Source organism: Canis aureus, chromosome 4 (genome assembly GCF_053574225.1).
Source record: "Canis aureus isolate CA01 chromosome 4, VMU_Caureus_v.1.0, whole genome shotgun sequence".
Classification (NCBI taxonomy): domain Eukaryota; kingdom Metazoa; phylum Chordata; class Mammalia; order Carnivora; family Canidae; genus Canis; species Canis aureus.
Window position 1 is genome coordinate 78,425,583 of NC_135614.1, and position 26,999 is coordinate 78,452,581.

At 35.5% G+C, this 26,999-nt stretch overlaps 1 long non-coding RNA gene across 8 annotated transcripts in view; it reads left to right on the plus strand.

The window, feature by feature from the left end:
* The window catches only part of LOC144313047 (uncharacterized), a 554,585-nt gene that overhangs the window by 463,181 nt on the left and 64,405 nt on the right, over positions 1-26,999 (plus strand). The gene's annotated exons all lie outside the window — the stretch shown is intronic.

Below are 26,999 nucleotides of genomic sequence, written 5' to 3' on the forward strand. Positions count from 1 at the left end.
AGCCACATATTGTTTAATAGCAAGAATCAAAAGATTTCAGATACATCAATTGTGTAAAAGTGAAGTTTGAAGTTTCCATAATTTTCATGACATGAAAAAATACTCATTCTTCTATATCATGCAATGATTTGTCTAGATCTGCATAATCCCAGTATTTGTTTCTCATATTATTTGTACTAGTCTTTATTTTTTCTTGTTGCAGAGATTCTTAGTCCTAAAGAATCAAATTTTAACATAGTCAAAGGTTGACTGTCAGAAGACAAATAAGGCATCCTCACTCCCTCATTCATGACATACCTTTACCATATTTATAATATAGACCTTTTCTAAAAGGCTTTTAGTAAATCAGGAAAATTTCAAGTTGATAGATGAAACTGAAATTTTAATATACATAACTTATTTTGCTCATAAATGCAGAGCAAAATTCATAAGGTAATTATGATTTCATCAATCATAAGTTTATATTCTATTTCCCAAAGAACATTCATTACAACATAAAATTAAACAAGATGCTGATTTCATAACATGTAGGAATGCTTTTTAATGATAAGCATATACTTGTCTATTTTTAAATTTTTGTTAGAAAATTTATAAATGCATTAGTAATAGCTCAAAATTGTACGTTAAAGTAGTTGTCTAACTGTGGATTAGCCCTGAAAAGGAGAAATCTTGAAAAGGTCTTAGGCTTTGGAGATCTACCTAGTGAGGCATTATATAAGCCTAATGAAACTCCTAAACATGACATTACATGGCAGGCAGACTGCTCTTTCTCTAGGGAATGTTACAAAGGACATTCATTATCTATTAATGGTGTCAGATTCATGGTGAAGACTGTAGATATTTCCCTGAAACAAGGAAACTATTTCAAAATTACATAATTTAGATTTAGAATAAAATGTCCTATGCTGTTCACTGAGTACCTATTTTAAATATTTCTTTCAAAAACAAAACATTTATAAAATAACTGAACAGAATTTTAAAATAGATATGATTGCATGTCAAAACAATTTGGTAACTTTGTTTAAACCAAAATAAGTTTTCTTCATTATTTCCAAACAATGACAAAAAGTCTTAATAGCATTTTTACTGCTACCAGTTTATTTCAAGGATGAATGCAGGTGTTTCTCAAGCTATGTTCCAGGGAACATTGGCTCAGGTAAATGTTAATTGTTTGTTTGTTTTAAAGCACCCTGTAATAAGTTTGAAGAATGCCAAATTGAAAAGGCTTGGATTCATAATGTTTAGATTACTATTGTGATTATATATCCTCTTCAGAAACTCATTAGAGTTTATTTTTTTGAACTAGATAGAGAGGAGAGAGTGCTGTAGGGGAAACAGAGCTAAGAAGTAAAAGCAAAGTGAATCTGTGTCCTAGCCCCTTGAAAGTTCAGCAGAACACTGTTTCTTACATGACTATGTACCAGCATGGACCCAGTACTGAGATCCCTGAACAGGACATAATGAGGCAGTGTGGAGGTGGTCTGCATGGCCTAATCATTGAACATTAGAAACAGAAAGGAACACCTCAGAAGAAGATGCCACCTAGGGTAGGCAATGACAACCTAGACAAAATTTCTCCTGTCCCCCCAAGGGCCTTGAGCGATTGAAATTGTATTTCTACAACCAGCTGGAATGGAGACTCAAGTTAGAAATTATGCTTAGTAGAAGAAAAGTATAGAAAATTGCATTCTTTGCATATCTAAGTCTGTGGCTTGAAATTTATTTTGACTGTAGGAACATTTTTTTGGACTAAGATTCCTAGGAATATACTTTAGAAAACAGTAATCAAGCTAATTAATTCCTGGCAGTACATATATTTCATACTTACTGAGTTGAGCAAATTTATCTTCAAAACACAAATTATTTAATAGGTCTGATCTACTTAAGCATCATACTAGACGTATGAGGTATGGAATATTGATAATTAACTTAATCAATGAAGTAAAAGAAACAAGCTGTATCTAAATGATCTGTGACATTTTCAGTCTTGACCTTGGCTTATTTTAGACCTTGGTTCATACTGTTTTCAGCCTGTGGATCTTTGCTGTGGCTGTGATTTGTAAAGAAAAAAAAATTTTTTTTCATCCAGGAATGTGTTTTTCAATATAAATTATCCTTTTCTTCCAAAAACTACTGCAACCAAGCAAGATAATGTAGCACTTTAAAAAAATTTTCTTTGGAGTTATTTTACAAGCTATAATCAAAACTCTATTTTATCACTTTAAATTCACATATACTGTTAGATCAAGCATAGTATTACCTAAACTCATCACTATGTAGAATTTAGTGATTTTGCAAAGTTTAATGAACCATAGCTAGTCTTCAAAGTTGAAGATTTGTTACTATTAAAAACACCTCTGGTCCATAGTAGGCATCTGTTAGGTATTTGTTGAATAAATGTATCCTGAAGAATATACTCCAGATTCTTTATGCCTCTTCAAAGCCTAGTGTATCCAGTTTAATTGTTATCTCTTTACAGGGCATTACCCATCATCTTTCTCATTGGTTTTCTTCTGTTATTTTTATGTTAAAAATAGTGATAAATTAAAATTAATATAGTACATTTATTTATACTCTTTATTTATTTTACTCTATTTTTGAGGGTAGATTAGATAGGTAAGGTTATTAAATTTTAATCCTACACAATGTGTAGTTAGGTATGTTATAGGATAGTTGTTTATATATCTGGCAAACCTTGTATCATTGTCATTGTATTTGAATTGTCTTTATTAATTTTTTCCCTTAATCTAGAGAGATATTTTCAGCTACACAAAGAAGTGTGGATACATAATTACATTGAACATACTATAAAGAATTATGTCAATTACATATGTCAAATGGCTGAAAATATCGATTCATAGTTGTATGAATATTTGACAATTAAGTAATGAAAGCAAATTCCCAAAGCATGAAAAGTATTCTACTCATAGAGTGTTATATTTCTGTTTATATTGTTTCATTGGGTAGTTACTGGCTTTATCTGATCTTGAAAAATTGTTGAGAACTTATATTCTTATTGTTTTTATTCATTTGTGTAGCCATGGATCTTAAAGTGGGGATTGCAAGGTTATGTTTCAAGGTTCTGTGAATACTGCCAAAGTATATGCTCAGTTAGGGTGTAAATGTTTCAGTACAGTTAGTTGGGTAGAAAGCTGGGCTTTTATTATATGTTCATTGAATTATTAACAAAGACAGTTCAAGGTTATTGATCAATTTCTGTATTCTCTAAAAGTTCCATTGTAACAATTCAGGTTTTTATTTCCTATGATTAATATTTTGGCTTACAAACAACTCTTGATTCTCACTTTTACGTTCATATCAACCAACAAACATCCTGGGTGATTTTAATGGATTGTTCACTATTTAGGTGCCATGCTTTTAAGAAATCACACTTTAAATAGGAAGGATAAGAATATAAACATCAAATCAATAAATAATAAAGCACAAAAATCACCAAAATCAAGTGCTAAATTGCGTGGCAAAAGTTACAGATACTTCAAGAGTTTAGAGAAGTGATTTCTCTGTCAATGTGCACAAGTTGAGAAGGGTTTCAGAGAATAGGGGAGATGAAGTGACATCAAGCGCAAGTCTACACAGGAAACTGAAATAAGGAGACATGCCTAGAATTAACTCTATGTCTCCCAGACTTAGAAAGCTATCTTTTATTCAAGATTTTCATTTCAGGTTTTAAAGCCCAGCATTGAATTTCATAGTTGAATATACAATATTTTAGGAGTCAGAGTCATACGGCAAGTTGAAAATGCCAAGAGAATCGGTATTCTGTTATTATTTAAACTTTTCATACAGTGTTTTTTGGAGAGTTTTGATTGCCTTACTTTCCTTTAAGCATCAGAACAATTAGGTCATCTTATTAAAGTCTTATAAAGTACAGATTTGCACAATGGCTGAGAATGTTTACCAGGGCCTAAACTTTTGACTTTATTTGTAAGAAGAAGGCTTGTTGTTTTACAAATGTCAACAGAGAATTGACTCCATCATGATGTCTTTCCTTTTTTTAGTACTTCTGTCAATCGATTCTTTTTGCAGGTTGTTTTACAGGAATTTCTAAACAATTGATCAAATATGCTGTGAAGATTTTCCACTTTTCCTTCTGAGATTCTTGTCACATATAGGTTTCCTAAAATTTCATAGAATCATTATATATGAAATTAGTAAAGACCACTAATTCTCAGAGATACTATAGGTTTTCCATTAATTATAGATTTCCATGGTAAATGATGCTGGGTTACTAAATGTTAAATAGGTTCCTTTGCTGGATTTCCCCAGATTTTATTATACTAAAGTGTATGTGAATTGCTAGTGATAGATATATTATGCTGCATCTATTATTTAATCATAAAATATCTATTAATACTTAATGGAACAAATATTCTGTGGAACATAGTGAGGAGAATGCTAATTTAAGCCAAATGCCTGAATCCCCTTCCATTTTATAGATGGAAAATTAGAAACCCAAGTGAGTTATATGCCTTGTTTTAGATCACCCATGTGGTCACTGGCAACAGGAAACATTTATAGTGTCTCCTATGTGAAACTACATTATGATGAAAATAAAGGAGGTTTTAAAGTGTAGCAGTAGAACAACAGAAAGCATATGGAAGAGGAGTGATTCAGGAAATGGAAGAGAGGAATTGCCGTCAGAATATGCAATCTGTTAGCAAAATCAACATGGGCTCCTGATTCAGATGGATAACGAAAGGCAGCAGTAAGAAGTTAGGCAAGAAACAGAAGACTCACTCAGGATACCAGCACATAATAACTGACTCTCCAAACACTGCATATGAAAAGAATTTACAGGCAAATAATTAATAATAATTCAAATATACACATATTTGAAAAATAATATTTCTGACAAAAATATAAGCACTCAACTGAAACTAATCTTACACTGTGTGTTAACTAACTGGAATTTAAATTAAAAAAAAGGGCAGCCCAGGTGGCTCAGCAGTTTAGACCACCTTCAGCCCAGGGCCTGATCCTGGAGATCGGGGATCGAGTCTCACGTCAGGCTTCTTGCATGGAGCCTGCTTCTCCCTCTGCCTGTGTCTCTGCCCCCCTCTCTCTCTCTCTCTCATTAACAAATAAATAAAATTGTAAAAAAAAATAGTTTAAAAATAAATTTTAAAAAAATAGTAATCATGACATGACAGTTCAGCCAGTGTGGGTATTTGTGCTATAAATTAGAGCCTCTGTATTCTATTTGGGATCATCTGCCCAACACCTGTTCCTAAAACTTTTCTGCCAGTCAGTAACACCCACTGAGATACTGAGAGATCCCAGCAACCTTTCTATTGCCTCATTCTTAAATATGGATGAATTTAAAAAATCTATGAAATATTTGAAGAAAAAAATAAAAGAGAAACTAATCTGAAACCAGCCCTAGTGCAGACAGAGATAATTAAAGCAGAAATAAACTTTAAGGAAAAAAAATCTCATGATCAGCAAAATTTTAGATGCTATTTTTTGGGAAAAAAAAACAAATATTAAAAGTAATCCAGATAAAATATAGTAGAGCTAAGTTATTTAAGTTGTTATATATAAGACCAGAAATACAAACTACTATAAGAGTTGTTCAAGAAAGGAAATGCAATCATATAGCACATGGCTTGACAGTATATTAAACAATAATTGTAAAGTCACAGGAATGCATAATCTGGTTTACTGCATTTTCAATATTTAAAACTCACTAAAGAACAAAGAGAAGTTCTAATTATGATTAGGCAGCAGAGAATAAGTTCTGTCCCTGATGTAAAATGATGACAGAAAAGATCTATAACCTAGCAGCTTGATTTTATCAAGAATCTGTAGCAATGGAACGTCCAGACAGAGGTATGTCAGCATATTATTTCGATTTGAAAATAGCCATCAGAAAAATGAGAACACGTGAACAGTTAACAGTAGTTCTTCAAATGAGAGTAGCAGAGGGTTGAGCAGTGGGGAAGGAAAACACTGGCTTTTGAGCCCATGGGATTTTAAATTAGGAGGATGTATTGCTTTAATAAGAATAGTATTTCAAACTTAAAATAACATTGAGCAAATAGATTAAAATATGGATTATCTCTCAAAAGACTGGAAAGATAAATAAGAAGTCTTAATATATTTTCATTTTAGAGATTGAAATTTTTGCTTCATTTTTTTAATATTTCAAATTTAGTAAGGTTCATTATACTATGGATTTTGAGTGCAGACATATTCCCTATCTTTGTATCCTCAGCTTCTAATAAGTACTTTCTGTAGAACAGGTACTCAAATGTTGGTACTTTCCATAGAAACAAGAACTCAGATGTTGATAATGCATTAAGAAGATTAATTGAGATCATATTAATATTCATTAAAAAATCTATTTACTGCATTGATAATAAAATAACTGGAGAACAGATGACAAAAGGATGTACTTCAGTCTTCTCTGTGAAGTTCTTTCCTTGCAAACAGGCATATACACAATAGACACATATATTCACAAATATGTATTATGGATATAGATTCAAGTCTTATATATTTTCTTTATGTATTAAAGTCAGTCATTGATAATTTTTTTAAAGTTCAAAAGAAGATAATTGAGCTTTCTTAGAAAATATGTGGGATTGTATGAGCTCGCATTCATGCAAGGTAAAAATATTATCTGAAGCGTACCTAAATCAATTATGAGCATTCATCTCTTATGTAAGGTAGAGACTGATGAGTGTATCAATAATGATTCCAAATAAGAATTCTTAAATAAAACCTGGATCCTCTCAGAAAATGTAGTTATTTTTATTTTTTGCATGCTTAATAACGCATGCCAATCAGATTTTTTTTTTTTTGCAAGTTTAAGTAAGTGTGAACATATGCTTATTTCTTTTATTTTGTCCTATCTTTTTTGGAAATACTTATATTACTCGCAATTAATGCTGATCACTTATTTTCTTACTTGTGAATCCTGAAGAGGAATCATCATAGTGTTCCTGGACTATTATCTTTATATTAGCTGCTGTTAGAGGTCAGGGTTTACCAAATTTTAGGATATCCTTTATTATGATGTTAAGTAGAATTGCATATGTGAAATGCATCATAGATACTTTTGTCTTTTAATGTAATTACTGTATTTGCTCAGAATCCCATCAATAGAAGGTGTTTTAACATGTGAGATTAGGAAAGCAGCAGGAACATACTGTCAAGATTTAAGGGAAAAAAATCATTTTCTCACTAAGCCATGAAATCCAGGAGACTATTGTTTGATAGGATGAGCATGCAAATAAGGTCACTTGCTATTAAGTTTTATTTTTCCTGAAGCCTGCTTACTTGACTTATAATTCTGTATCCCTGCAAGACTATGACTTTCTGAAGGGAATTTCTGTCTCTTGTTTCATGGAAAGATTGAGGTAGCAAAATAGTTTGTAATAAGAAAGAAGTCAACCTTTGCCCTGAACACAAAATAAACCTCCAGCATACTTTCCAAAGCTCAGCAAAACTTGGATACATTGTTTAAAAGTGTGTGTATAGGTGAAACTCCATAACTTTTAATTCTGTCGGGGTCTGGAGACAATCAATGTGAAAAATGAGTAGAAAACCTATTCTAGGAGAAGTTTTTAGCCTCTCTAGGTGTAAGAATGAATACATGAACAGTGGCTGAACTCTTCTTTAGATTAGATAAGATTCTTCCAATCTCTTCCGTATTTAATAAGAGACCTAAATAACTGAGAACATAATGCCAACTTTTCCTTTCAATCCCAAAATCTATTGAAGAGATATTACACTCTTTTAAATTTGTTTACTAAGCAAACTTAAATTGAGTTGAAATATTCACATCTATTCTTACTTTGCTACTATTAGAAAAATATGTCCAAAGGTTAAAAAAAAGGTTATTTTATTATGATATAGAATTCATATGTCATTTCTTAAATGTAGATTTCATGTCAGCAAATATGACATCTGAGAATAATAGTAAATGGGCAGAAAAATAATATCAATGGAAAAAGCTTCACTTAAATCTTTAAAGTAATTATATCCTTATCACACACATAGAGATATATACACAATATAAAGACATATGGGATTAAAATCTAAATTAATGCTTAATTAAAGCTGAGTGATCTAGTTATTTCTTAAAATACAAAATTTCTCATTTGATATATTTTTTCCATTCATGTGACAATGAATTAACTTATTAAAAATAGATCAGTTTCTGTAGTTAGAACTTTATATAGAAAGAGAAAAAAAAAAGACAATCACTAATGGGGAGTGGAATGTCATAAGAATAGTAGGGATATTTCAATGTAAAGAAATAGATCTTAGCCAGAAATAAGAGATGGAAAATTAATATGATTTCTATCTGTTCACAGACTTTTTAAAATTTTAAGTGAATTGCTAATTTTTAAGTTCTGTTTTCTGTCTCATTTCTAAAGTTTCATATGTAAAATCTTAGTATATTCTCCTTTGGATCTGACTTCTTTCACTCAGTATAATACTTGTAGATGCAACCATCTTTTTGCATGATTAGTAGTTTGTTCATTTTTATTGCTGAGTAGTTTTCTTTTTTTTTCTTTTTTTTAAGTTTTTTTTTTTTTAATTTATTTATGATAGTCACAGAGAGAGAAAGAGAGGCAGAGACACAGGCAGAGGGAGAAGCAGGCTCCATGCACCGGGAGCCCGACGTGGGATTCGATCCCGGGTCTCCAGGATCGCGCCCTGGGCCAAAGGCAGGCGCCAAACCGCTGCGCCACCCAGGGATCCCTGCTGAGTAGTTTTCTATATTATGATTGAGGTATACTATGTCCATTACATGTTGATACTTAGAAGAGGTTGTGTGGGATTTATGTTATTTATTCCTAATAATGTTTTACAGGACTCATAAAGGTGTGGGGTTTTTGTTTTCTTTGCATGCAGTGTTTCATTACAAAATCAATTTTGGTGATAAATTATACAGCCATTTAGATTTTTTATTTTATTTCTGAGTCAGTTTTGGTAATTTCTGTCTTGCAAGTAGTTTGTCAGTTTCCTGTAGATAGCTGAATTTATTGACATTAATTTTTTTTTATATTCTTTCATTATCCTGGCAATGTCTATTGGATTTGTGAATCTCTCCTTCTATTTTTGATATTAGTAAGTTGTGTCTTTTAGTTTTTTTCCTTGATGATTCTAACTCCAGATGTATAAATGTTTTTAATCTTTTTAGAGAACTACATTTTTATTTTATTAATTTTTCCCCTATTTTTTCTTTGTGTTTTCTGTTTTCTCTTTCATTAGCTTCTCTTACTTTTTTTTGTTTCTACTTATTTGGATTTAATTTGCTCATAGTCATCTAGCAAAAAGCTAGATTTTTAAATTATTGATTTTAAATCTTTCTTATTTTTGATAGGAGTATTTAAAACAAAACATATAACTCTGATCATAGTTGTAACTGCTTCCCACAGACTCTGATATGTTGTGTTTTTACTTCTACTCAGTTTAAGATATTTTCTAGTTAACCATATGATTTCCTCCTTGATCTATGATTTAGTTTTCTGTTTAATTTTTAAAAATATTTGTAATTTTCAAAATATATTTCTGTAACTAATTTCTGATTTAATCTTGTAGTCTGAGCAGATTCTCTATGCAAGTGATTTTTTTTTTTTTTTTGGAATTATCAAGTCTTTTCAATTTTGTTAAAAGGTCCACGTGCACTTGGAAAGAATATGTATTACATTGTCATTGATGGGTATATTAGTTTCTTAGGGCAGTTGTAATAAATTACCACAAACTGGGTTCCTTAAAGCAACAGAAATTTATTTTCTCACCATTCAGGAGATCAGAAGTCTAAAATCAAGTGTTCACAGGATTTGTTCCTTTTGGAGGCTCTGTGGGGGAATCCATTCCACGCCTCTCTTCTAGTTTTTGGTGGTTGCCAACAATCTTTGGTATTCTTTGGTTTATAGAAGCATCTTTCCACCTTATGCCTCTATCTTTACATCATCTTATTCTCTGTGTCTTCTCCTTAGTGTCTTTATAAGGATGGTGTCATTGGATTTAGGCCTTCTCCTGATCCAGGATGATCTCTCCTCAAGATCCCTATCTTAATTACATCTGCAGGAGCTCTCATTCCAAATAGTTTTACATTATGAGGTTCTAAGTGGACATAAAGTTTTAGAGGGACACTATACCACCCACTGTAGTGGGCAGTATTTCATGAAGGCAAGTTAGGTTCAGTTGGTGAATAGTATACTTCATATTTTCTCTCCCTTTACTTATTTTTATCTTCTTAATTTTATCAGTATTAGCTATTGAAAGGACTGTTAATATCTCCAACCACAATTGTAGATTTATTTCTTCTGTCAATTCTTTCAGTGTTTGTTTCGTGTATTTTGAACATTTAGGATTATAATATCTTCTGCATGAATTGATCCTATTTTCCTTATGGAATACCCCCCTCTCTTCCTGGTATTATTCTTTGTCCTAACGTCTACTTTCTGATATTTATCCCATCACTCATATTTTTTTTTGATAAGTATGTGCGTGAGATCTCTTTTTCTATTATTTTACTTTTAATTTCTGTTTGTCTCTTTTAAGATGTATCTCTTTTTAAATGGCAAAGGGTTGTGTTTTATCTCTATCCAATCTTACAAGATCTGCTTTCTAATGATGTATTTAGATTATTTGCTTAAAATGTAATTATTGATATTTTGATATGTTTTCTATCTACCATCTTAGTCTTTGTTTTCTATTTGTCTCATTTGTTGTTTAGTTCTTGTTTCTCTTTGCCTTCATTCATTATTTCTGTCATTTCTGGATCCCATCACCCCACCCTGATGGTTATGGGTAATATTTGTTTATTTGTTTATTTTTTCACATCTGGTATTTTTTACTGGTGTATTGCCATCGTGTACTTTATATTGTTGAGTGTGCAGTTTGTTGTTTTCCTTTAAAGAGTCTTAGATTTTATTTTTGCATTTGGTTAGGTTATTTGTGGGTAGTTTGATCTTCTTAACATTTTTTAAGCTATTAAAAATGATTTGTTATAACTTTTCCACTGAGTTAATTTAGCCCCACGACTAAGGCATGGCCTTTCTGCAGATTCAGCTGCAGCCATCTAGTATTCAACAAAGTTGCTCCATGCTGGCTAGTGAGAATTTGAAGACTCATTGGCTATTAATGTGTTCTGCTAATTATTCAACTTATAGATCTCCTACAATTATTCTTTCCTTGAAAGTTGTTCTTCATTCAGCATAATGGAATTTTATGTTATAGAGGTCTTTCCTTGAAAGCTCCTCCTTTGCAGCATGCAGCCCTATAAATTCTACACTTTGAGTATTATGGTCTTAGGTGACCATAAATATTTTCCTTTTTCCTCATACCTTCTGCCAATTATCTTCTCTTCATTACCAGCTGATGGCTTTGTTTTCTAGATTTAGAGAAAAGTTGAACAATAAGAAGATAACTTTGGTAAGCTAATATCAACACAATCGTCTGTTCTGAGGCATCTGAACAGTCAGATGGCATCATATACACTGTCTTCCCTATTATTACCTTGAACAAATGGTTGATGCTATTCACCATGACTTATGCCTGCACATGTATAGTAGGAGTCATCTACTCTCACCAACTCAAGGACATCACTTCAATAATTCTTCCATCTTGCTCTTGATTCAACAGTACCTTTTCCTATATAGCATACAAATAATCTGTACTTTAAGAAAAAGCAACTCATGCCCCTCTCATTAGCTCAAAATGATCTCCATCAATTGCTCTCATTTCTCTGCTTCTCTGTGGAGGTAGATTCCTCAAAAGTTAATCTGTACTCTCCTCTACTACTTCCTCTCTCATTTTCCTTTGAATTTAGTCCAAACTTTTGTCTTTATCATTCTGTAGAAAGTTTTTTCCAAGTCACCAGTAATCTCAAAATTGCCACAACAAATCTAATCCAGGCTAGTGTAGCCTAATCCCTGACCCCATGGTACTCATCAATCATCAGAACTTGCAGTAATTGATCAGCCTCTTTTTCTTGATATACTTTATTTACTTGGCCCACAAGGCATTATTCTATAGGCTTTCACCCCCACCTTACTATCTATTCCTACTGGGTCCACTTTACTGATCTCTCCTCTTCAAACTTTCACTCTTAGAATACTCCATGACTTATTTCTTGAACTTCTTCTCTATATTTACTCTTTAAGTTGTATTATCCTATTTCAAGGCTATAGATTCTATTTACAAGCTGGTGGCTCTCAAATTTATATCTCAAAGCCAGACAACTGTCTTAAATTCCAGGCTTATCAAAGGTGACTATCAGAAAGATTCATAATGTATATTGATGTATAATGAACACCTCATAATTAATATTTTTAAAATCAAAGTCTTGATGTTGCTCCCAGACCACCTCCTCTCATCTTATCATCTCAAAAATGGTAGCTCAATACTCCCAGCTCTCGAGACTGGAAGCCTAAGGAAGCAGTCTTGGCTTTCCTCTTCCTCACTACCTAAGCAATCCATGTACAAATACTGATGGTTCTGCCTTCAGAATACACCTCAAGTCTATCTCTTTTCTTTTGCTTGTGCTACTACTACTCTGGACCAATAGTATTGGTAGCACAATAGTATTCTTCTATTCCATTAAAATAGAGGCTAACTTATTTCCATGCCCCTTTGTCGTATTCCTTTTTTCTCCTATTTTCCACGTTGCAACCAGAGATGCACCTTATACATGAAGTCATCTTTCTGCTGTGCCAGTCCAATATCTTTCCTTCTTATTCAGAGTAAAAGCCTAATTTGGTATACTTCTTACCTCTTGTTCTTTTCTCTTGTCACTGCTCTTTGATTGCTCCTCTCTATCCACAAGCTCACCTCCTTTGTGTTTATCAAATACACACTACCTTCAATTCACCTGATTTTCTCTCTGCTGGCCTTAGGCACAAAGTAAATATTCACTAATTGAAGGAAGAAACTGAGGTAGATGGATTATGTGACTTGGTTACTAAAATACCCCCAATTTAAGGCAGAATAGGACAGAAACCTAATCTCTGTCTATAGTTTTTTTCTCTAGATATCTAAAATTTAAAATTCTAACAATGAATGTATTTTCAAGTATAAACGTTACATATTGAGGCAAACATGGGGTTTATTTTTTGACTTTTTGATTAATCCTACCTTGCAATCTATTTATTTTCAAATACTATCTATAGAATTTTAGTATTTTCAAAAAAGTTTCTTATGTAATCATGGATGCTATTGGAGATCTTTCAATAGATTTCTCTTGATTGTAGGGAGAAATTTTAATTGTGCTAGTGTCTTATTAAAATAATCAGCAGCAATAAAACAATCTGGCTGTCTAAAGTCTTACCTAGAAAACTACTCAAAAAGAAAATATGTGTAGATGATTTACCACATGAAATTGAATTATAAAGAAATTCAACATGACTAGTATAATTTTGGCACAAAAGCTATGAGTTGTTTTATTCCTTAACTTCTATACAGAGCTGGTAGTGAAGTTCTGTCCATTTGGATGGTACCACAATTGTTTCATTGGGCAATTCTTCCTAATTCTGTATCACCAGCTGAAAAGAACAAATTGCATTTCAGTAAGAAGGAAATAGCTACACTCTTCCTCAATTCTGTCATAATGCAATTTCCTCTGCTGGCTGCTCCAGTCCACTCCTGGCTGGTGGTAGGCAGCAGCATATGGCAACATTGAGAGAATTTATAAAATAACTCTGCTAATGGTAATAAACAAATAAACAATCAGGAAGACCCAACAGTCAGGGAAAATTAATAAAGCTGGCAAATGCTTGGTTAGTAGAGCTTCTCACAGTGAACAAAGCCAAGTGTCTGCACACATCTTGGTTGAGCTTTCTCTCGTCAGGCAGAGCATATTAATTTCCAGGGCTGCACTGACTTTAATATAGTTGGAAATATAAGTATTTATTACTGAGTCCTCCATATTTCTTGTGCCATCAGTGACTTCCCAAAACTGAACTTTCAAAAATCAAACGGGTAAACTGTGATAATATTTGCAGAATGCAAAATCTAATTATTTATTATTGCAATGCAACAAACAACAACAAAAGCCATATAAACCTTGCTGAAACATGTAGTGGTTGAATGTCCAGAATGTGCCTTATATGTCTTATTTAACAGTACAATCTTAGACTTTTAATGATTCGACGTACAATAAAAATAAGTTTATGTTTTGAAAATTAATTTGCTTCTATCAAACTAGTTGCTAAGTCTCTCTGTCTTTTTAGTGACAAGTACTCATTTAACAGGTTTTTTTCAATTTCTGTTATCATAATACTTAATAAATAGTTTAAATTTTTCCTAATCCAAAAATACAAAAAAAAAAAACCATTATTTTAGAAGAATAGATTTTCTTCCTTTGCTTGTGTGCCTTCACTTTTAACTTTAACTAATTCTTCTAGACTTTACAGGTTAAGGAAACTGCTTATCTTTTGTTCCGAATTAGAATTTTCAGCTTAAATACACCATATAGATCTATTTCCTTTTCTAGATTGTGATGCTTATTTTCATGTGGGTCTTTGCAATATGGAATTGTTTCTTCTGGCTTTTTAGTTTTTCATGTGCTTTGAGTCTATTTAAAATGATCAAAGTTTCAGATTTTATACTTTAATGACGATCTTCATGCTCTTTTTTTGTTTTGTTTTTGCTTATGAGATATGAATTTCCCTCCTCCTTTCATGATGAGGAGAAGGATTATCAGTTGATTTCAGACTTAGATTCTGATGTTAATCACCAAGGGGAATTTAAAACAACAACAATAACAACAACAAACTATCTAAAATTGAACTCTAGATAAATAGTAGTAGACTTTGGACAGTGAAATTTGGAATCTTATAGACTGAAGAAGCCCAGATAATGACATTTATTTTGAAGCCTGTAGGTGACTCAAGTTTTAAGCACAGACAGGGTTAAAACCATTGACTGGAAGGTTATAGCCAGAGATTAACATCCGTTTCCCTGTCACCAATGAGGAATCTTCAGAGTTTTGGTCTTTTCAAGCTTCTCACAATACAAGACACAAAACCCAAAGCTTGGACTTCAAGTTAGTTTTTCCCCATCCCCTTCCAGCTGGGAAAGGGTGTGTTAAGGAAAACCAGAGAAATTCACCAATATTCAAAGGAATCCCTGGACAAATGTTCCAGAGTTTCAGTCTTAGCACATCTGAAACTTTGAGCTGGGCCATTTGAAGCTTGAAATGTATTTAATCCTGGGTGGCATTCCATCTCAGTTATCTCCCTTATAAATTATATGTCAGGGTCCTCCATTCAACAATGTTCTCTTACACTCTTATCTTCACATTGACTTGCATTTCATTATCACCAGAATAAACTGTAAAGCCAAGTGCTTTCAGGTAAGAAAGACCTGTTTGTAATTTTTTTTTTTTTTCTGAAATGTGCTTTCTAGCTTTGTAGAATAGAAAGCAGTACCTATGTCCTGGGATTACTTCAAGGATGACACAAAGTAATATATGTGGATGCTTAGTTTAAGCTTTGATACCCAAAAGCTATGTCCTTTCTAATCTGCTGCACACTCATGCATCCCAAGAATGCATCCCCAAGAAGGTCCTTGTAAACTAACTTCTCTATCCTTTTTTCCACCATCGGCTCTTCATAGTCCCAGTGGCCACTAAATCATATTCTTCTCTGAAATTGCAGTATCCCTGTGGCCTTCCCCAGGAAAACCGCTGGGATACTGCAGTTTCCACATCTCTATTATTTTTATGTTACATCTCCTTGAATTAACATATAAGCATATTAGAAAGTTTATATATTATATAACAGTGAAACCGAATCCACTAAACATTTATTAACTGCTTACTCTTTTTCTAGGCACAGTTCTAGGTAAAGAGACGTTTAGAAATTGGTCCAGGGGCCAAAGTGCAGTAAACAGTCAGTGCTCTGATGCAGCTGGTGGTTGTAGCGTTACTGATTACATTCTGCCTAAAACCTAAATATGCTTTTGTTCAGTGTCTAGATTTAAGTGGATTTCCTAACCAGCCAGAAAAACCCTTACTAATGCTGTGGATTTATGTACTAATAGGATTTACCACTTACCCCAAATTTAAAAACAAAACAAAACAAAACAAACAAACAAACAAAAAAAACAACCCACAACTGATTCATTCTCAGATCAATAAAGCTGTTATGAGTTGAAATGGCATGTTTTACTTCATAATGTATACTCTGCAGAAAAGTGTGCCAAAGGACAGCTGAGGATGCTAAGGGCAAATTTTCTATCTAGGGAGTAATTCTGCAATGAAGGGAAAAGCTGACTATACACTGAGTCAGAAACCTTACAATTAGATTTGGTATGTACATTACCTGGCTGTGATGACTTGAATCAGTTAACTCCCAAGGCCAGACAGTTCTCATCTGTAAGCATTCATGTAATGCATGCCTTGTGCCCTGAATACCGTTAAACACCAGAAAGTGTAGGTACAAGCTTAAGGACTTCATGATTTAACTGGAAGGAGAACGTCAGACATGACAAAGGACAAACTAAAATGGTATATTTTCATTCTACTTAGTTGGTTACAGGCTAAGTATTATTGAAAATCTGCGAAGAGAGCAAAATCATGACTGGCAGCCGTAGTCAGTGACGACCCACATATCACTACAAAAGGTTGTTGGCAGAATTAAGTTGAACAAAGGGGTTCCTATGGATTCTAAAGTGAAGATGTTCAAAATGAAGCATAAGATACCTTTATAAAAGTAGTTACATGATTAAATGCTGTAATTCTATGAACCCAGAAATCTAATGCTGAGATTTTTATGTCAGATCCACAGTTATTTCCTTTGAATTGAAACCATATAAGAGTAAATTCACCAAAGTGTTAGTCTGACTTTTGTTATCTGATATAATCGCCTAGAAAGCAGGTGGCCTTTATGGAGCTTTATGGTTTCTTCCAGTGTTATGTGATGTGCTTTCATCATTCACCGCCTGTTGCCACCAATCCATTCAGATTCTGTTTCTTTGGTATAAAAATTTTTATCTTTTCCATTAAACAGCAAAGGTCACCTGACAACAAATTTTTGGACAATGCCCAAATACAATTCTGGGCAAATTACCAACATTATGGGTGAGGTACTGGGGCTCTGTAGATCCTTCATAAATGGCCAAAGTCAGATGTGTGATGGAATTGATTATAGTTTGCATTTACATAGGATCTTCAAGGCTATAAATTCACAGACTTTGCAAACTTTGCCTGTCATGAAGGTGAAGAACAAACCTGAGACATAGCAACTGTATGCTGGCACACAGGGATTTGATAGACTGAAGTGTTACATTTAATTGAAAATATAAGAGAATGTTAAGTAAGAAGAGTGCAATTATGTGAACTGGAATAGTGCCAGGCCTCTGTCTCTGTCCTGGGGGCATTCTGGACTCCCAAGAAATGACCAGATTGTCAGTGCTAAGGCTTACGTGTGAAGGACACCACAGGGGCAACTGGTCGCTGGGGAAAGCTATAAAGTGGGAGTGGGGATTTTATTTCTTGCAGTGAAATGGCCCTCATCTAGATGACAATACAATCATAGGGTGGAGTGACCTAGAGAAAAGATCTTTGCATAAGCACTTTTTCTATTTTATTCTTTTGTTAGAAAGCTCAGAACAGAATATGAACTTTGGCTTAAATTTTACAAAGTGAAGTATTACCCATATAAAAATAATATAATGTAGGATGACGGATAGAATTCTGGAGTACTAACCACTTCAAATGAACCACACATATTTCCAACTAACTGCATATATTTTAAAGGCTAATTACTCAGGAGACAGGATAGATAAGTTCACTTTATATTTTGGAGCTGAAGAAAATACATATGAAAGAGTCAAGGAAAAGGGTAAGGCTACAAAGAAATACTTTCATGTAGACCATAATCCCAAAGGCAGTTTTATTGTTAATATTTATTGTTAATATTTTCGTAGCATTTTTCTATTTTAACATTTATTTTTACATATTAATGTCTCCTTTCTCAGCTCTTTGATATGGCAGCTTAGCATGAGTTCACAGGTACTGAGTGAAAAATGATGGCACTGATACAGTCTTATGCTTTATTTCCATTTCATTCATAAAGAAGCAATGGAAGCAAGAAAGGAATTGATTGGCAAGTGGCAGTGGTACATCAAGAACCCTAGGATAGGCCTAGGTACCTTTCTACTCTGCATTGAGAGTCATTTTCTACTACAAAATTCTTTACTTTCTCAGGTGTACCTTCAAGACACAGTCTCATCTCTCAGCTTCTTGTCTTTGTACTACAGCACTGATCTGAGTCCTTAATAAATAGTCTTCTTACTTCTTACTTACCTCGTTGCTGTTGCAGCCCTAAGCCCCATATTGACTCTATTTGGATCTAAGGATCCCACCCTTATGACTTGGGGCCATGAGGGTGGGGTCCTAATTCAATAGGACAGGTGCATCCTCAGAAGAAAAGCCATGTGGGGATAGAAGGGTCATCTACAAGCCAGGAAAAGAGTTCTTACCAGGAGCTGATCCCTGCCAGAATCTTGATCTTACACTTTCCAGCCTCCAGAATTATCAGACAATAAATGTCTATTGTTTAAGCCACTGTCTGTGATACCTTTATGGCAGTTGGAGCAGATGAGGACACTATGTCAGTCACACCTATTCCTTCCCCACCATATCCTCAACCCCAGCTATGGCCATTTTTAAAGTCAGAGATTGCGTTATTCTGGAAAATTGCTAATTAAAAGCAAAAATCTCAATCACGATGTGAACTCTTAGAATTTTCACCGCAGTGTTTACTTCTTGGCTGAACTTACCTGACTCCATAAAACTTCTCAGTATTTATCTGTGTATTGGGTCATAGGATTTCAGTGCTGGGAAAGAAATAGAGTGTGGGTGGGTTCTAGAAACTGAAAGAAATCTAAGATGGGCACAGCCCATATTGTGACAGGAATCGTGTGTGGTACATTGCATTATACATTCCCACTTACTGCTGGGACTTGCTGTGAGAAGCATATCCCACCTCCCTGTCCCCTCTTATTGTCAACCTCTGTCATTCACGTGATCGGTAAAACATGAGCAGAAGTACCAGCGTGCAGTTTTTAGCAGAAATTTCAATAGCGACTATTGGTTTTGCCAATTTTCTCATTTTTTCTCTATGGCAAGAGGATGGCATGTCCTGGGTAAGACTGTTTTTCAGCCTGGATCCTGAAGCAAGAAGCTATATATAAGAGCCACAACTAACTCATCGTTGCTGAGCTGTGCTGGAAGACAGTGAGACTTAGGACTTGGTTACCACAGCCTGACTTACCAAAAGATAACTGATACTGTGTTTTATGAAGGGTCTGGAAAGCTAGATCAGATCATGGAGGGTTTTACAAACTAAATAGTTAAATTTGACTTTACTGGCAAGCAGGAAAGCACAGAAAGGTTTTAAGGTGGGAAGGGTAAGCTTCACTTTACTTTTCTTTAGTTTACTTGCTCGATCTTGTTGAATTATATTGAAATATAAAAGGCAAATAATTTAAAAAATTAAATGGTCCTAAAAATCTTGTAATGAAAAAGAATGGTACCCTACTATACCCTTTCCCAAACATAGGTCCTGTTTCCCAGTGACAAAGAAGTTTAATGATTTATTTTACATATTCCATGATATATCTTCCATATTTCTTAAATGTTTGTTCAAAGTGCTTTTTATTTATACATTTTAAATTATTATTATTATTACTTTTATGTAGCTAGATATAGCAATTATTCTTAAAAATGGCTGGAAAATCTTTGACATTCTTCCCATTGGAAGATGGAGTCTATATTCCCCCATTAAATCTGGGCAAACTTTTAGCTTGCTTGTAATCAATCAATAAAGCAGAATGTGCATGGATTAAGAGGCTATGTGTGGCCACTTGAAAATGTGTGTCTCAGACTCCTTGCTATGGGGAGCAAAGTCACAGAAAGACAGACTCAGCCTGTGCTGGTCCACCTCAGTGTTCTCACAGAGATGGTGCTTCCCATACACTGCTCTCGGCCAGTGATTGAATGCAGTAGAGATAATAAGGCTAGCTGCCTCTTATCAGATGTGGGGCTCCTTTGATGGTAATTTTGGCTAAAAGACTTCTCGTCAGCTTGCCTGAAACCTTCTTAAAAAGGTCCTGCCATCAGAGGGTCAGCCTATCCAAGCTTCCTTTCTTCTCTTCTTCTCCAGATGTACATTGCCATATGAAACTCACTGTCTCCTCTGGCTTCCTCCGATCCCCCCTGCCCCCAGCAGGGGTATCACCCAATAAGTCTCTTGCACATCGGATCCCCATCATGATGTCTGCTCCTTAAAATATGCAAACTAACACTGGGTCAGGAAATGCAGTGTAGTTCTCTCCTTGTGAACAGGGGCCCTCTTTTGGAGCTCTGATCTACCACGTGAGAGGTGCTACTATCCTCACACTGGTCTGGTGGGTAACAGAAAACAAAACAAAACAAAACATGGAGAGGCAACTCGAAGGTTATTTGTTGGCTGCCCAGGAGAAGTCTTAGCTGACATCTAGGATCAGTCACTAGACATGTGTGAGAAGATGGAGCTACATGATTCCAACTCCCAGCCATCTCAGTCTCCTGAGATGTCTCCAAGCCAACTCCTTGCCCCCCGCTGCTCAGTCTCTCTGAGACTCTGATCATTGTATTTAAAGAGGAGCCATTTCTACTACTCATGCTGAAATTTTTTTTTCATGCTGAAATTCTTAACACAGAGGATCATAATCATAATAAAATTATTTTTTTAAGCCACTAAGTTGTGATTGGTATTTGTGCATTGCAAATTTAGCCAAGCTTGCCTGTCAAAGAGTCTTTGTAAAAACCCTTTATACCTAAAGTAAAGATATGTTCTTCTTGGGGAATTTTACAACCGTGTCTTTGAGGTACTCCGGGGTAATATATATGGTGCTATTTCTTTCTTTTTTTTTCTTTAATTGATTTTATTTTTTTACATAAAAAGTTCAGTAAAAAATGGATAATGTAAAGTGATTTTAAGCAGTAAATCGATCTAACCAAGATAGCACCAGGCTGACCGAAACCACAAGGCAGAGTGCTTTGGAATATTTATATGCTAGTAAATTAAACCTTGTAGGAGAACTTAAACCATCATTATAAAGTCTTCCTGTGATCTAGCACTAGGAGGCTAAAAGCAAAACCAGAAAACAAACAAAACTAGGAAGAAAACAAACCAATTCTTTTCAATATATTCACATGTACATTCAAATACAATCTAGATCGTCAGGGTGAGGGGTCATGGCTGGGGATGTACATGGTTGTGAGCTGACATGTCTCCGAGGAGGAGACCCAGGTTTGGGAGTGGGGCTAGGGATCTCAGCAAGGCTCCCAAGCCCTTCCCTCTGATGGCCTCCAGCCTCACCTCAACAGCTCATGACGAGGGATCACTCGTTGTACGTGGAGCTCATTTTCATGGCTTTCGATTGAAATCTGCAGGTCTCAATTCCCCAGGGTGATGTGTCACTGGTAGCACAGCCCTGATGGAGGGGTGGGACAATGGGCCCACGGGGTTTCTTCTCCTGAGTCTATCCCACCTGCTTACCTGTCCTCTCACCCTGGCCCCCACAAATCACTCTAATTCAGCGTCTACTTTGGGTTTGTAAACAGCTCAGTCTTACGTGTGTACTTCTTAACGTACTCTGTGATCTTGTGTTTCTCATTCTCATTGCACTTCAGGTCCTCAGGGTTCTTACAGTACCTCAGCCCCTTAGTCATGACGCCGTGAGTCAGCTCGTGAGCCAGGTGTTTGAAGACCTGTTGAAATTCTTTCCACTCCACAGTCAGGTTTCTGGTAAGGTTCAAGCCCCGGACAATGAACTAGGGCATCTCTGAATACTTCTTTGTTTTTCTTAGCCAACTCACTGCTCTGGTTCTGGTGCCTTAGGCTCTTTTGAGGTCTTCATGGGGTTTTCATCATATTTTGGGGCTCCTAAGTCCATCTCAGATTCATGCTCAAGGCTGGCATCATCTCCTGGGCCTTCTCAGACTCCACTGAGTCTGCTTTGTGATGTCAGGGTAGTAATAAATCTTCCCTCTCTAACCTGGGCTGTCTTAAAATTGGGAGGTAAGACAGCAGTTTTGGTTTGGGAGGTGAGGTGGGGTAGCAGATCCAGAAGATAACTTTTATTACTATTTCAAGGTGGCTGTTCGGTCTGAGGCTACCCTGTCGCAACTATTGTAGTCATGGCTGCAGTTGGCTGTACCATCCCTCCTTGGGTGTGAGCTGTGAAAATCTGTTGTCTCTGGATGTACTGAAGACTTGACTGGGCGTAACTGTACAATTGGTGGAGTTGACTCTAGGGAATAGGGTGATGTCCCACCATAGATGGTTGGACAGCTCTGTCCTTGATAATATGCGGTTGTTTGAGACTGCAGGAGAGCTCTGCTACTGAACACTGACGGACTATTGGTTTGAATTCCAGTATAATTCTGTCCCTGAACTGGGCCTGGGACTGGTACTGGCAAGATGGTGACACTGCAGTCTTGGTAAACCGCACAATCCCTTTGGGTCACATACTATGAACTGAAAACTTCCCAAGGGCTGCCACATGTGGTACCACTGGCACATGTGGAGGGGCAATGAGGGGTTCTGTACAATGTTCCATCAAGGGCTGAGAATGATCGTGAAGAGCAGGAACACACACAGGGTCCGTCTGTGTGTGGGGAGGAGCGCCTTTCCAGCATTAGGGTTGCTGGGATCCATGCAGGCCTGCATGGGGTAACCTGGGGAGTAGCCAGCAGAGGGATGATAGGGGCATTGTAGGCAAGAGAGTCAGAGGGTTGTGGAGACATCATTCCCAGGGGCTGCTGTGTTTCTGAGCCTCCTGTCGAGCGAACTCTTGCTCAACCAACTCCAGTGTTCCTCTCTAGAAAGTTTATTGTGGTCTTTAATTCATACTTTGTTTTTAGAAGTTAGCTGTATCATCTCTGCCATCTGGGTTTGTTCCCACCTGTGGGCAGAAGAAGGTGGTTAGAGGGAGCCCCTTTGTCTCCTTTCCTCTTTTTAGAGTTTGCTTATCTGGGTCCATTTCTCTTGACCTGTTAGGAGTCTTTGCGGCGGCCGTTCGATCTCTGAAGCCAACAGCATCCCCTCCTTTTCCATTTATTCTGTTCTCCTTCTCAGTTTGCCTTTTCTTTGGAATTGAGTATACCTCCTTTAGGTCTTTCCAACTGTCCAGATGCTCAGTGGCCAAATCATTTCTATCACTTCTGGTTCTTCTTGGCTACCCTCACTCCACATCAGATACACCTTCCTCTTTGTCTTGAGTTAGTGTTTCCTCAGCAATATTTTCTTCCAGTTTCATGACATTGCCCTCTTAGGCTGCATTTCAGCATCAGCCTCTGGTTCAAATGTGGAAAGCTTACTGGCTTCCATGGCGACTTCACTGTCAACTTCAGATTCAGGCAGCTGTTGTGTAACTGTTGTGACTGTACCTCTTCCGCGTCATCTATGGAGATGTTTTCTAACTAGATATGGGGCCATTTCTTTTTTTTTTAAAGATTTTATTTATTTATTCATGAGAGACACCGAGAGAGAAAGAGACAGAGACATAGACAGAGGGAGAAACAGGCTCCCTGTGGGGATTCTGATGTGAGACTCGATCCCAGGACCCTGGGATTATGATCTGAGCCAAAGGCAGACGCTCAACCACTGGGCCACCCAGGTGCTCCTATTCTGTTGTCTTAGCACTAAGTATTGCTGTTGAGAAATCTGGTTATGCTATGTTGAATGTTTTTCTAAAATTGTGCCCTAGGTTGGCTTCTTCCCATTTGCTGTTCTACTTCCACTTTATCCTTTTCAGTTTTTCCTGGGAGCCCACCCTTAATAAATCACTAACACACACCTCCAGTTCTCAGGGTTTGCTGCCTGAAATCACAGGTAAGACAGGTGGGAGAATCAAATGCTTTATCCTCCAAGAAATAAGCATTTCAAAGAAGTATAAAAAGCCATTGAAGTGCAGAGAGGTCACTACGTAGACCCTTGATTCTTGAAATAATTCGTAGACCCTTGATTCTTGAAGTAATTCGAGTAGGGAAGAATAAGAAAGCATAAGAAGTTTAATTTGAGAAGCCCAAAGGAAGTGTGTTTTAAATCGAAAGTTTAAAACTCTATACTGTTCTTCCAGACATCTGCTTTTGTGGTGAAATTTTAGCTTCTACCCTCCCATAAGCACCAGCTGGACACCTTTTGTTCCTGTCTAGATAGCCTTTGAATTCCGATAGGTTATTGTTAATAAGGTAAATATATTGCAAAGTCTAATCAAATTATTCAGTGTCTTGCTTTTTACTTATCAAATAAAAGATCACAGGCTTCAGATACAAAAAAATTTATTGAAAAGCTTTCATGTGCATCTAAACACCTACTACTTCATTTTCCTCAGGACATTAATCTTTCTATTTATCATCTTTGCTTTTTCATATGTTCGGACCCTGGCACCTTATCACAAATTCATAAGAACACAATAAAAACAATACTTACTTGTGCCCATGCTGTGACAAATTGTCACCACCTCTCCAAAGAGGAAAACATTCAAAGGTTCCACCTTAAACCGTGTTTTCAATAATATTCTTCATTTGCTATTATCTTTCTTTTATTGTCAGTCTTCATAGTTGCGTATGAAGATATTATTCCCACTGTTCATTAAAGTTCCTGCTGTGCTGGAAAGCTAGTTCCTGACAGTTCACAGTCACCTCAGTGAGAAGAAACGAGGACTCCCAAACTAAAATGCTTGCTCAAGAAGAAAAATGCTTATATATTTTCTTTCTACCATCTTCCGACATTCCCACCGCTGACAAAATATAGAAAGAGGGCAAACGAAGGATGAGTTTCATGATCACATTCTGGTACCAGTGTGGACCTCCCACTGGGATGTATTTCCCACCTGACAGGTAGTTTATTCTGCTCAAATTCTACTGAGCTGGTGAACTTAAAGCAAGAACATATGACCCACCCCTCAGACCTCAGAGCAGCAGGGTTCATATAACCATCTGAAAATTTCATGTTGAAAATCTTTTCTGTAACATCTTTATTAACTGGTGCATCTGATCTGCCCACTTAGAAATTTCTGTGGGTGATGGAGGGTGAGATAACGGAATGAGTGCCTTGTTCCTCTTGTGTTCTAGGGAAATCACTCACCAGTGTCTGAATGACTTCTAATGGGCTTTGATAACAAACTTAAGAAAACCATACTTATATCACAAAACAGAGTGTGTAATCTTTCTTTTAGATTAGAACCATTTTTAGTTTTGGTTTCCTTTGAGATTTGATAATAAATACATGCTAAGGCTTCTCATTATAGGAGAAACAGAGTTATTGGCAAATTTCCAAAGTATTAGGAAAAGTGAGAATCTCTTCTTTGTAATAATTACATATAACAGTAATTAATGGTCTGGGACTTATGTGATTAAATAGATCTCATACCTAGATTTTTCTGTAAGTCAATACACCTGAGTATTTTCAGTTTCTAAACATACCTACTTTCTTAATTCATATCGACCCCATTTCTTTTAAATTGTACCTCCAAGTATTTGAAGTTCTCCAAAGTGTATCTATTTTATCCTCTTTCAAACTCACAACAGAAGCCATTTCAAGGTAATTAACTTTGATAACCTATTTAGCATAAAGTTATTATAAGTGAACAAAGAGTACAAAAACTTTCCAGAAAATCCACGAAATTCTTAAGATTTTTATTTGGAGCACATGTTGCCATCTTCAAACCTTGAAAACTATCTATTGTGACAAAACAAATCAAGTTGTAGGTAAGTTCTTGAAAAAGTTCCTTTTTAAAAATTTTCAGGTGAAGACATACTTTGAATAAATTATAACGAAAAAAATTTCTAGAGATGGGCTTAATCATCAGGTTTCAATTGTGTAGATTTATAGGTAAATATTTTTCAGCCAAAGATCATCTCTGATCTCAACTGTGCTAATACTTTTTGAAGTTGTACTGGATTTTATGATCCTGGGTCTAACAGAAGAAATCTACTCATTTTGTAGCTTTTGCTTACATGACAGCTTTTTATTTATGTATTTATCCATCTATTTAACTATTTTTAAATTTTAATTCCAGTAGAGTTTACATATAGTGTTATAAGTTTCTTCTGTACAATATAGTGATTCAACAATTCTGTACATTACCCAGTGCTCATCATGATAAATGTACTCTTCTTTAAAGTTTTTATTTAAATTCTAGTTAATTAACATACAGTTTAATATTAGTTTCAGGTATACGATACAGAGATGCAACTCTTCCATACAACACTCAGTGCTTATCATAAGTGCCTTCCTTTATCCCTAACACCTATTTAACCCATCTCCCACCCACCTTCATTCTGGTAACCATCAGTTAGTTCTCTATAGTTAAGAGAATATTTATTGGTTTGCCCCTCTCTCTCTTTTTATTCCCTTTTGCTTCTTTGTTTTGTTTCTTAAATTCCATATAAGTGAAATTATATGGTATTTGTCTTTTTCTGACTTACTTCACTTAGTGTCACACTCTCTACATCCATCCATGTTGTTTCATATATATGTGTGTGTGTGTGTGTATACATATGTATATATATGTGTGTGTATATATACACACCACTTCTTTATCCATTCATCTATTGATGGACCTGTAGGTGGTTTCCATGATTTGGTTATTGTAAATAATGCTGCAGTATATATAGGGGTGCATATATCTTTTCAAATGAGTGTTTTCATATGCTTTGGGTAAGTACCCAGTAGTGGAATTACTGGATCCTATGGTTCTTCCATTTTTAACTTTTTGAGGAACCTCTATACCATTTTCCACAGTGGCTGTACTAGTTTTCATTCTCACCTGCAGTATATGGAGGGTTCCTTTTTCACCACAGCCTCACCAACACTTATTGTTTCTTGTATTTTTGATGTTAGCTGCTCTGACAGGTGTGAGGTGATATCTCATTGTGGTTTTGATTTGCATTTCCCTGATAATGAGTGATGTTGAGCATCTTTTCATGTGTCTATTGTACACCTGCATGTCTTCCT